At 43.0% G+C, this 10,226-nt stretch overlaps 1 protein-coding gene across 2 annotated transcripts in view; it reads right to left on the bottom strand.

Moving 5' to 3' along the window:
- LOC110495483 (interleukin-1 receptor accessory protein-like 1) overlaps nt 1–10,226 on the bottom strand; it is a 385,189-nt gene that overhangs the window by 113,742 nt on the left and 261,221 nt on the right. The window lies entirely within an intron of this gene.

Here is a 10,226-nt window from a genome sequence, read left to right as displayed (position 1 = left end):
TCTGTTTTGATTTAGAATGGACCATTATCATGCATGTGTATCAAAACAGGGGCAGCAGGAAAAAAATACATGTCATCTATGCACTTAAATAACGAATGGAGGAAGCTTTTCCCGGTGGTTTATTTCATTCCAGCCAGGTACACTATACTGCTGTTGTAAAGATAAGCAATGTGCTTAATATTAGGAAAGTTGAGAAATAAATATAGTAGGCCTAGCCTATAGAAAGCTGATGGGATCCTCCTCTTTTTAATAGAGGCCATCACTCTGTTTTCTCACGCAATTACATAGCCTATAGAAATGCTGCGCAACATGAGCTCATGGGCTCTCATGAAGTGTTTGATTAGATTTTTGAATACATTTGCAATGATGTCAGAGTGATTAGACGGACAATAGAGTGTTGAGTACCAAATCAAATCAAATTTATTTATATAGCCCTTTTGTACATCAGCTGATATCTCAAAGTGCTGTACAGAAACCCAGCCTAAAACCCCAAACAGCAAGCAATGCAGGTGTAGAAGCACCAGGCAGTTAGCAAGTTTGGTAGGCTACTAATGACCAGCAGCAGCATCAGAACTTGGAGAAGCCTAATTATCGTGACTAAACGGTCACGTGGAATTTGACTGCCGTTATGAGTCGTGACCGCCGGAGTGGCGATAATATGGTCACCGTAACAGCCTTAGGTGCATATCATTAATTTATACATCCTGTAACGATGTACGTTGAGAGTCGGGAAGCAAGTTCAGGGAGTGAATACATTTAATAAATGAACAAAACAAGAAACACAAACAGCCACCGGCATGAAACAGAAACAATGACGACTGGGGAAGAAACCACTGTATAAAGGGCAGGTAATCAAGGTGATGGAGTCCAGGTGAGTGTCATTATGCGCGTAACGCTGGTGACAGGTGTGCGCCCTAATGAGCAGCCTGGTGACCTAGAGGCCGGAGAGGGAGCACACGTGACACATCCAGAAATGGATGTTACAACTGCAGATTGTCATTTTACAATCCCTCTACGTTTCCTGTCTCACACTGTCATTTATGCTCTGCAAAGTAGGCTATTCTGCCAGTGCCCTCCGGCGTTACACTGTAACAAGGAAACCACCTGTTAAAATAAGACAAATTGCCTTACACAGCATAATCTGTCGTTATATTGGACCTGGATCCTGGAAAATAGATCTGAAACCTCACAGTGAGGTAAAAGTCCAGGATGAGGAAGTGATGGTGTTTGAAGTGCAATTTGCTCCATTCACTCTCACATATTTAATATGACCCTCAAGTCATCTGTAATTAAAACATAGACAACCACCTTTTACACACAGTATTCCTTTAGTCTGATTAGACCACAGAAACACACTAACGACTCTCTGCCTCCACCACTTATCCAAATGTTTACACGTCCCCTCAATTAGGTTTCATTCATGTGGATTTTTTTCCCGATCAACAATCAGCGTGTTTGTTTTCCGTGCTTAATCTCTCGACCGTCACTCAGCAGGCCGCGTTCAGTCTGTACGTAGGGGAAGCAAATTGAGAAATAACACAATTAGCGCCCACCGGGGTACAAGCGTTCAGTCTGTTAATGACATGTGTTCCCTAGCGACTGCCTCCACTGCCTGCCATGGTTAGATTCTGCAAAGAGCACAGCCTTATTCGGGTGGATGACCTTATATTCTGCCCCAACAACGTTTGTCCAGTGTGGAGCGTTCATTATGGAAGGCTTAGCCCACGGGCGGAGTTTAACGCGCGGGGAAGAAGATTAACAGCCAGTTTCAATCAAAACAATCTTACAGTACAGTGAATCAAAATCAGAGGTAGGGGATAGAGGAAGGACAGTGGGCTAGTTACTATAGCACCAGGAGGGATGGCGACTAGAGGGACTAGACTATTGGTGTACGTTCCAAATCTCAATTTTTAAGTCGCAGAAAATTTCTCCTTTTGATTCCGGAAGAGTGTGAAAGCACAGAACACAAAGACAGTGCTTTAGTCTTAAAGTTCACGTTGTCGGAAGCTGACAACAACAGAAGGTCGACGTTTTGTTCTCTGAAAAAGAACAAGGCTTATAATGTCTGCGGCCATGGGGTGCCAAACAACGAAACAAATGACAAGAATACATGTTGGTGGGCAGCCCAGGCATCCTTGGTATTACAAAGCATCATTAAATAAGACCTTGTTCAATTCGCAGAAGCACTTCCATCAGACCAGTCCTGCTGAAGCGAAACAGCTATACAACTGTCACAGTAGCCATGTTGATTCTGCATAATGTCCAGAACAATGACCTGCATTTCTGTCTCATAGCCGAATGCCAAGGGAGATACTGATTTCATGAAGTAGAATCGCCATCCAAACCCATGCAGTTGAAATAAATGTCCACGTTAAATGATGAGCCTGATCCATTCATCAGTCAGTCATAAATTCAATCAATCAATCAACTCGTGACACATTGTTAATGATCAGAGATTCAGATCGAGTGATTTTACTTAACAAAAATGGGACTGAAAAGTCACTTATTGTGCTGTGTGACAGTGCACATTAGAATTCATTTTAATCACTGAAAATGCAAACTGTACAAAACATAAAGGTATATAAATCCAAGTGAGCTCTCTTGCAGCGTCGCAATGATCTTTGTGGAGACCTTATTGCAGCTTACAGTTGGACCCCTGCTATGTGAGAGAAGGGCTTTCATAACAAGACCAGACTAATGATGGCACTGTCTGGTTTGTTCCAACCTGGCAATCTTCCGTTGCCCTTTTTGTCGGCTAATCAACAGCACTGCAGGCACAGGACTGTTTTATGTCCTATTTCCCAAGCAAACAGTAATGAGCTCAAACCCTGCTGCATTTCTACTAAGAAGGAAAAACGAGCAAGTTTGAGAGAAACTCATGGAGAGACGAGTTAGAAACTAGGTCATTTTGAAGCAGCACATATTTCAGAAATGAACAATCTACTTAGCCTATCCCATCACTCCCTAACACTATTCCTCTCCAAGTGCTGAGGACATTAAATACTTTTTTTTGCCTGAACCACCCAAAGTCAAGCAGCGTGTCCATCACATTGCATTTCATCCTCTACCCTGAAGGATCACGACGAGCTAGTCAAGCAGACATGCAGATGGGCTCAGCTAATCCTTCTGCAATTGAGGGGTTCTCTTCATTCTTCAGAGTCCCGTGTTCTTAGTTAACCGCTGAGGCTAATCTCAGAGATCTATGTTTCACAGGGAAAGGAACAGGGTGGCTGAGGTATCACGCGGTGAATGTAGCCTACAGCTGTAGCGCATCACGATGTTTTCAGTGTCGTTATGTTACTGTAACCTGTGAATAGGATCAAAACCAAGAAGCATGAAATGCCCATTCCCCTGGGGGCCGGATTAGAACACAGTGTAAACGCTGTGATAATCAGCTCTTCTGTCCTGAAGGGATTTCAACAACCAATAGAATAACCCTTCAAATGTAGCAAATGTAGACCTAAGGCTGTGGCTGGATCAATAGAGATGCAGAGTTGAAGTTGTCATTCATGCTTTTATTGAATCGCACAGTTGTCGTTTGACATTAATGAATTTGGCGTCACGCCCCGACCTGAGAGAGCCTTTTTATGTCTCTATTTTGGTTTGGTCAGGGTGTGATTTGGGTGGGCATTCTATGTTCTGTTTTCTATGTTTTGTTATTTCTATGTTTTGGCCGGGTATGGTTCTCAATCAGGGACAGCTGTCTATTGTTGTCTCTGATTGGGAATCATACTTAGGCAGCATTTTCCCTGTTGTGATTGTGGGAAGTTATCTTTAGGGGCACTATAGCCCTGTTAAGCTTCACAGTCGGTTTGTATTGTTTATTGTTGGCGACGTTCTAATAAAAAGGTATATGTACCTTCACCACGCTGCACCTTGGTCCACTCCTTACGACGCCCGTGACATTTGGTTGATATCAAGTACGTGTGCGGGATTATTTATATGCTAAATTATTATACAATCTTCACACAGATGTATAAAGTTATGAAATATAAATAAATGCAAGCATATTCATATTATATCTCTCTTTCAAGTCATCTGTCATCTGGGGTTCTTCCGTCATTCCATCAAATTCAGAAACAGAGAAGGTTGCTGTCACATAAAGTTCCATTCTGACCCTGGTCACCAGATCACAGTCAAGGTGGTTGAGTTGAGCTGAGCTCCCCATAATGCACCTCTGCAGGCTCAGATGATCACACTAAAAGGAGGGAGGGGGACCTCTAGGCCACAGGGTTGGTTGACCTGGTTGATAAATAGGACTCTAAATCTGAAGCGATGCGCATTACACACTGTGCATTACACACAGGATGAGAGAGCGACAGAAAGAGAGAGCAAGAGAGACAGAAACCACTGTGACTGATAGAAAACTGAGGAAAAAACTGACTAGGTACAGACTCAGTGAGCACAGTCTGGCCATAGAGACCGGTCGTCACAGGCAAACCTGGCAGCCCAGAGAGGACAGGCTGCGCTCACTCTGCTCCAGGGGAGAGGTAGAGACAGAGCTGCATTTCCTATTACACTGTGACAAATACTCAGACCTAAGTGAATCTTTCTTTCCCAAAATTATAATTCAGTACAAATCATTTGAAACTATAAAAGATGAAGAAAACATCTAATATTTATTGGGTAAAAGCCCAAATGTGCAGTTTTGGCAGCCAAATATGTGTCTTCCTGCCACGACCTGAGGGACAGCTAGTGAAAAGTGCAATGTAATGTTAATAATATTTCTCATATTGGTTTTGTTTTAATACCATGTCATGTGTCTTCTCAGTCATGTTGAGACTGGTCACCTACTGTTGCTTTAATGTATTGTTATTCTCATTAATATTGTTGTTGTAGTTAATGCTAATGGTAATCCCATTTCCACTACTACTAGTATTATTAATGCCTTATTGCTGTTGGTCCCACCATTTTTAGTTAGATGTATACCTTGACAATATAAGTAATTTAACTTGCCATGTTAATAAAGTCTACTGAATTTAATTGAAATTGACAGAGAGAGCGAGAGAGAGAGAGAGACAGAGAGAGAGACAGAGAGAGCGAGAGAGCACACATGGGGCATGCCAGCTAATTGTTATCTAATGGTAGCTAGCATGATGTCCTGTCTAGTTATTGATCCCCAGGGGTGCAGAGATCCAAAAGGGAGAGAGGTGAAAATCACTGCAGACAAGTTTAAACGGATTGCATGTATGACCTAGCCAGACAACCATAATGATGCTGACGACAGAATCAATCACAATCAATATCCATAAATAGCAGCTCTAAACTTTTTTTATTTTTCTTTAACCTATCAACTGGATGACTTAAGTTAGATCTCCCCTCCAATCCTCCTTTGGACGAACACTCAATAAAAGTTTTAATGGAATTTTTCCTCTTTAAGACTGATTGCCATTAAATGACATGAGTGACAGGCCGGGCAACCTTGAATCAATAACCTTGGTCATGTTTTATCTTAAGTCAGTTGGGTCAAAATGATGTTTAACAGCCCATTAAGGTGATAAAGCCCTCTGCTGCTGTTGACGTGTGTGTGCCTGTTGTGTGTATGAGTGTGTGTGTGTGTGTGTGTGTGCGAGTGTGTGTGTGCGTGTGTGTGTGTTTGTGGGTGTGCCTGTTTGTCTGCGAGTGTGTGCGAGTGTGCGCGAGTGTGCGCGTGCGTCTGTGTGTATGTGTGTGTCTTGCTGTGAACACATAAGCAAGGTCAGGAAGTGTCCATCCAATCAGATGACCTCATTATGGAAGACACCAGTGATGTCACTGCTGACTGACCAATGACGTGGACTCTTCAATATGTATCTATATGATCTCTGACACACATAGCATATATTAGAACGTAGCTTTGCTCTGTGTGTTTTATTCTATTCAGAAAACAGGTGATGATGATTCCAAGATGTTTTAATGTCAAAACAAAAGTTCCTGTCCTAATGTGTCCTCTATGATAAGTTGTTCTACTTGTCCTCTATCAGTTAGTCACTGGGTCGAATTTTATTAACATTAGATTATAATGGGACTGGAGATTCACGGACAATCATCGGGTACAATTACCTCCTGCATCCAGACCCAAAATGGAGTCAGTAATTACCCTGAGCCATTCAAAAACAACACAACATCTGAAGCCAGTGGATGGAAGGGAAGGCCATTAACTTGTAAGCACATTTGCATGGGTCATTGATTATTACCCCTTGCTGATCAAAAGGGACTAAGTAGTTGCAGATGGTATTCAATGTGTGTCCGTGTGTGTGTGTGTGTGTGTGTGTGCGTGCGTGCGTGTGTATTTTAGGGGACTAAGTAAAAAGGAACGAGGACTGACAGACGGTGATAATAATTATGTAGGGCCTCCATTTCATGAGAGATGGAACCCAGCTATTACAGAGTAGCATAGGTCTCGTATGGTCACAGAGCTCTGTATTGAAACAGCAAAACACCACAATTAATAGTTTGCGTTTGTGACATTTCATTTGTAAAGCCAGGTGTTATAAAGCCCAGCCAGCTCATGTAGTAAGCTGGATCATTGGAGAGGATGAGGTTCACCAGCACATCCAGCTATCTCCTGTTTACACACTACATGGGTCATGGTCTTTTCATTGCATAACACCATATAACCTACATAACGCAGCCATCGTATTACTTGGTATGAACTCAAAACCTGTATATCTGTAAATCCTAGTGAACGGTGGTTCTCCTTACGCGGTCTGACGCTCTCGGTGCCTCTGTCTGCTTCAGGGCTGCCTGGCTGCATTCCTGCACCACAAAACTAGGTCTCCATAGCAACTGCTGCTGCAGCAGGTGGATGTGGCGTGCCTTGATGACATCATCAGCCAGACTGGATCAGAGATGCCCATGGCAACCGATCTTCAGAGCTGTCAATCACGACATGTTGTGCATCTGAAAACTCAACACCCAGCTTTAAGAAGACACTGATGTGTCAGATTCTTCCTTCCATAAAGCCTGAAGCTACTAACTACTGAAGGAAAGACAGACGCAATATTGAAACTCCTCCATGGAAATGTATTTCCCAGATCAATATATTTTCTATAAAAACACAAAATGTAACTCTGAAAATACATCTGGTCTGTTTATGCATGACAGTCTAATCCAATCACTGGCCTGCTGAGAGAAAGGAAGGAAGTGCCCATACTCCTCACTGGCTTTGATTAATCCTCCTCCAATCAGCTTTTGATTTGGATTAACATCTTTTTCTATGGGTAATTGCTCAATTCATGTTTGTCCTCTGGTGGCCACGGTACTTCAGTAGATCACAGGTCATTGCCCTGAATCCATCGCTAGTCATAATCGTTGAAATGAAATGAATGCCCGCTGTCTTTACAGTGAGTGTGTCTGAATTCATGGCTACCACCCATGGAGAAGTTATTTTCCATCAATAGAATTGTCCAACGATGAATCAAGCAAAAATGCTGATGCCTGGGTCGGGAGCACTTCAGTTTGCATAATAGCTATGTCCCAGGGTCACTGCAGTCATTCCATGGTTCTGGGGGTTGGAGATGTGAAATAGCAGGACCTCCTCATGTGCATATTACAGTATAGGGCCATCCATTCTGTTGCATTGCACCAGTACTGTCATTAACCTTCCAGGTACAATACAATCTGCTGCTGCTAGACAATCAGTCACTGAGGGTACCTGTATAGAGATTTCAAAGCCAGAGAACTCAATAACTTTTCTGTAATATGATTAACCATGGGAAAGACCAGTGTAGGAGCCTGAGGGAGAGAGTTAACTCTAGCCTATAGCAGGGACTGGATCTACCTGTGTAATGGTTATTGATCAGATCTGTGTGTGTGTGTATTTGTGTGTTTTCGTTTGATATGTGTGTGCGCGCACGTGTGTGTGTGTTCAGCAATCTTCCATATGGGAATGAGAGGAGAATGAGTGGACCAGGCATTTACCTCAGTGAAGGTTTGAAGATTTATGAAAATATCAAAGGGACTGGGAACAAAACAGGCACATGTTATATTAACATATTGGCAGGCCTAATTGAAGGATCACACTTTTTTTTCCCAGGAAAAGCTAAAATGGCCGTGCATTATTTGGGGATGAAGCCAGAAAGTTTTCTCCCGCTGTCACAGTTTTTTCCTTGTGAGGAACGGTGCCGGACATCAATAATGTAACAGTCCTTTGGGAGAGTGCTGTTCTAGTCATGTACAGTGAGAATCAATGCATGAGGTAACACTCAAACCAGAAGGAGAGAGAGAGAGAGAGAGAGAGAGAGAGAGAGAGAGAGAGAGAGAGAGAGAGAGAGAGAGATAGACAGAGAGGGAGACAGACAGACAGAAAGACAGAAAGACCGAGAGAGAGACAGGCAGAGAGAGAGAGACAGAGAGAGAGACAGACAGAGAGAAAGAGAGAGAGAGATACAGACAGACAGAGAGAGAGAGAGAGACATACAGAGAGAGAGAGAGACAGAGAGAGAGACAGACAGAGAGAAAGAGAAAGAGAGATACAGACAGACAGAGAGAGAGAGAGAGACATACAGAGAGAGAGAGAGAGACAGAGAGAGATGCCACAAGCAGGACCAGATGGCTGAGAAGAGTTAGAACAAGAGCTCTGATTGGTCGACGGTGCGGTAGCTGTGTAATGTGTACTGCTCACAACAGTCTGGATCCTACCGCAAAATGCCTCAAGTTCACTTTGGGGAATGAAAAAAGTAGGACAGATAAACTTCAATTCAAATCAAACCCCAAAATAACACAAAGGAGCACAACACCATGAAAGCCCCAGAGCCACTTTCGACGTCGTTGGCACAACACAGCAGCTGCCTCTCTGACTTTGAAGGCCTCTCTCTCTACCTCTGATGAAACGTACCTACCTGAAGAGACAAATAATGGCCAAGGCCTAATAATATTCTATTCATGATATCATATTCTAACACATATTCTTATCCCAAATAAACCAGTGGAGAAAACCAACTAATAGATTAAAATGGACGCCGGTTATCTTCTCTGAAGCAATGCAGAATTGATTGATTGAGTCAATCCATATTGATACACATAAACATCAGGCTAAATACTTTGAGGAAATGAAACGAGGCTAGAGATGGAGATTGATATTTTCTAACCCATCAATTCACCTCAAATGTCAAATGAAATGTTATAAGCTAAAATGTATTTAAATGAATCAAGTCTAATACGATTCTGGTTTAAAATAGGACATGTCAAGTATACTGCTGTATGAACAGAAACATAAGTTATTTACCAGCTTAGATGACATACTAAAATGGTTGAATGTCATTAGTTTGATATATAAAGCATGTTGATATGAGCCTACAGCACTTCGATGCCACTTCAACAATACTGGTGACACGCACAGGTAAGACGTGTTACCTTTTACAGCACGCCATGCAGTATGCACCAATAGGGGCTCCTTCACGTGTAGCCAGCACTACTGAGGTGGTTAGTAAGGAAAGTAAGTAGCCTTCCAATCTTAGGGAGGACACTATAACCACAAGGCCACTGAGTTGGTTGAACCACCACAAGGCTACTGAGTTGGTTGAACCACCACAAGGCTACTGAGTTGGTTGAACCACCACAAGGCCACTGAGTTGGTTGAACCACCACAAGGCCACTGAGTTGGTTGAACCACCACAAGGCCACTGAGTTGGTTGAACCACCACAAGGCTACTGAGTTGGTTGACCCACCACAAGGCTACTGAGTTGGTTGAACCACCACAAGGCTACTGAGTTGGTTGAACCACCACAAGGCTACTGAGTTGGTTGAACCACAAGGCCACTGAGTTGGTTGAACCACCACAAGGCCACTGAGTTGGTTGAACCACCACAAGGCTACTGAGTTGGTTGAACCACCACAAGGCTACTGAGTTGGTTGAACCACCACAATGCCACTGAGTTGGTTGAACCACCACAAGGCCACTGAGTTGGTTGAACCACCACAAGGCTACTGAGTTGGTTGAACCACCACAAGGCTACTGAGTTGGTTGAACCACCACAAGACTACTGAGTTGGTTGAACCACCACAAGGCTACTGAGTTGGTTGAACCACCACAAGGCTACTGAGTTGGTTGAACCACCACAAGGCTACTGAGTTGGTTGAACCACCACAAGGCCACTGAGTTGGTTGAACCACCACAAGGCCACTGAGTTGGTGCTAAATTAAAATGTACCAAAAGTTTCCAAATGTATTTAGAGGAATATGAAAATTCAATTTTGGTCTTTATGTTCAACAATTCCTACATACATTTGGATTTCTGGCAGCT

This window comes from Oncorhynchus mykiss, chromosome 18, assembly GCF_057628025.1.
Source record: "Oncorhynchus mykiss isolate SJ-2025 chromosome 18, ASM5762802v1, whole genome shotgun sequence".
Lineage (NCBI taxonomy): Eukaryota > Metazoa > Chordata > Actinopteri > Salmoniformes > Salmonidae > Oncorhynchus > Oncorhynchus mykiss.
Note: the sequence above shows the minus strand (reverse complement) of the source record. Positions and strands in the feature narration are given on the sequence as shown.